Source organism: Zingiber officinale, chromosome 9A (assembly GCF_018446385.1).
Source record: "Zingiber officinale cultivar Zhangliang chromosome 9A, Zo_v1.1, whole genome shotgun sequence".
Lineage (NCBI taxonomy): Eukaryota > Viridiplantae > Streptophyta > Magnoliopsida > Zingiberales > Zingiberaceae > Zingiber > Zingiber officinale.
Genome location: NC_056002.1, coordinates 91,684,302 through 91,687,233, shown reverse-complemented (window position 1 = coordinate 91,687,233; position 2,932 = coordinate 91,684,302).

The following is a 2,932-nucleotide window of genomic DNA, read 5'->3' as shown; positions in this document are numbered from 1 at the left end:
TTTCTAAGCATCAAACACAACCCATGTGTGTCAAATCCCTAGGTTTGAGACTCAAGTCCATCTCCAAACCACTTGGCACATTCCATGGCTCCTCTAGACTCCCAAGTACAACCCACCTGAGATCCATTGGCCATGGATCCTAATTTGACTCTTAGAGTTCCCCCTAGAGCTCTTAACCTTAGTCACCTCCTTAGGTGACTCATCTACAATAGCTAGGCCACATCGATGCACCTCCGGTGACACTTGGGCAACAAACCTAACTTTCTTAACCTTGGGCACCTTGTCCTTGGTTAATTTCTCCTTACCTTTAAATGACTTTCTCTTGCCATTTATTGGCTTCTCCTTGCTATAGTCATATGCAATCCTAGCATATGTTGGGTTTTTCGGGTCGCGAAAACCGCGTTTTCGCGTCGCGGAAACCCCGAATCACCCTAGCCATTGGATCTCGTGCAAAGAAAACTTTCCGAAAACATGAGTACGAGTTTTAAACTACGATCTACAATAGATCTACAAAGGAAAAACATTTTACCTTCAAAGCGTGCCCTCGCAAATCCCGCTCGTCCAACGGTACACCGGATCTCGAAGTTGTCAACGTAGACAACTCTCTAGTGATATCCACACGAACAAGGTGTGTTCTCTAACACACAAGGATGGAGAAGAGAACACCCAAGTGTGCTAGCACTTTCTAGGGCTCTCGGGTAGGATTTAAAAAGGGGAGAAAGGAGAGAAAGAAAAAGGGATCTCACATAATCCTCTAGGTACCCTCCTTTGTGACCTTCACTTCACCCTTTTCTTGGAACACAACTCATACACCTTCTCCCTCCATGAAAGCTCACGGCAACCACAGCAAAGGAGGAGGAAGAAGCTAGGAAGAAGATGGAATAAATTACCACCACAAATGAAAACCCCTCTCATTATGTGGCCGACCACACATGGGTAACCCCCTCATTTAATGTGGCCGGCCACATTAAATGGAGGATTGTAACCTCCTTGACAACTAGGAGATGATGTGGCTGCCATGTAGGATGAGTCATCCTCCATGAAGTGGCAATTCATCAAGTCAAACTTGATGTTTCAACTTCCCATTTTGGTCAAGTCAAAATTGACCAAATCTCTTCCATGTTGAGTTGAATTCATTCTTAGATTCAAGCCAATTTCAATCTAATGAATCTCAATTCATTAATATAAATTGACTTAATGAATCAAATTTAAATTAGACTCATTCAACAATTGAATCTAATTGAGTCTAACTCAATAAGTCTAATTTGAATTAATCCGAATCCAATCTTTGGTGCATCATATGAACCTAATCCAATTGGTTCATCCTATGGACCTAATCTCCATCCACTTGTTCTTTGTGTGTGACCCAATAGGTTCTTGTAAAGTTGGCAATGTTTCTAAACTCCTTTAAAAACATAAACAATGAGCGGCATCTAGCAATACATCATTGCTACCCAAGTTACAAGAAATGTTGAGATCCAACATCACCTTGTGACTACTAATTGTGACTCCTCACAAAATATGACAAGTGTCCTTCTATTCTAAACATCTAGATTGATTAATGTGAGGCATAGACCGTGTCATCCTCTAATCAATCTAAATCTTGAACTCCAAGTAGACTCACTAAATCAAATGAGCTCAATATCCTATATTGACTCATTTGGGCATGGTCATGCACTTCGTTGTCTCACTCTATCAAGAATACCGATGTCTCTCCCGTCATATAGGAGGGATAGATCTCATCTACATCAGTCACATCCCTCCGCATAACTTGTTACATACCCAGTAGTCGCCTTTATAGTCCATCCAGTTACGGGTGACGTTTGATGAAACCAAAGTACATAACTCCTTATGTAGGGAACCATGGTGACTTCAGGTCTAAGGACTAGTAGTCATACTAATAGCCACATGAGAAAGTATATGACACTCATATAACGATCCATGATACTTTCTCATGGCGGGTCATTCAGTATACATTCTCTAATGTATACCCATGTGTCAACTTGATATCTCTATATCCATGACTTGTGAGATCAAGTCATCGAGTTGACCTACATGCTAGTCTTATTGCATTAACATTGTCCCTGAATGTTAATACTCGACTAGGAATGATTTAGAGTAGTGTTCCCTATAGCATCTCACTATCGATTCAACCAATCGATTGATATAGGTAAGAACCTTCTACTCAAGGACGTTATTATACTTAGTTTATTTGGCACCAATACAAGTAAGTATAATAACCAAACAAATGCCTTTATTTATATAGAATATGATATAACAAGTCCAAAATACAATCATCAAATGATTGGCTCTAGGGCTTTAGCTAACAGCATAAGACTTTCCCTTAGCATTGGAGCCACTAAATCGGTATCCCAAACCCAATCTATCATTGTTGGTGTTGGGACCGAAAATGTAGCTAGAGGGGGGGGGGGGGGGGGTGAATAGCTCGGCGCGATCTCGTGGTTGTTGTTGCTTGTTTCTTCAAGATGATAGCAACGGAAAATACAAGAAGCTGTAGGACCGTTAGATTCGATAGAGGGGGGGGTGAATATCGATTCGAAAATACAGAGTATAAACGCAGCGGATAAAGTAAAATAGACACAATGGTTTTACTTTGTTCGGAGCCTGTGACGACTCCTACTCGAAGGCCCGTACTCCTTGAGTACTTTCGTTGGGCAATTCACTAGCAATTCGGATAATTACAATTTAAGTACAAAAAGATGCTAATGAAAACTGAAAACAAATACCGACAAAAGGGAAAAGAACGGAGCGTAGTGTCGGAGCTTTGTTGGCGTCGCACTGAACGTTGAGCAGCAAGACCAGCAGTAGAAGAGTTCTCAGCTTGATTGATTCTGAAGCTCCTGTATGGGGCTTCTTTTATATGCTGTTCTAGGCGCCTGGATCCCTTCCGGGCGCTTGGAATGTGACGTAG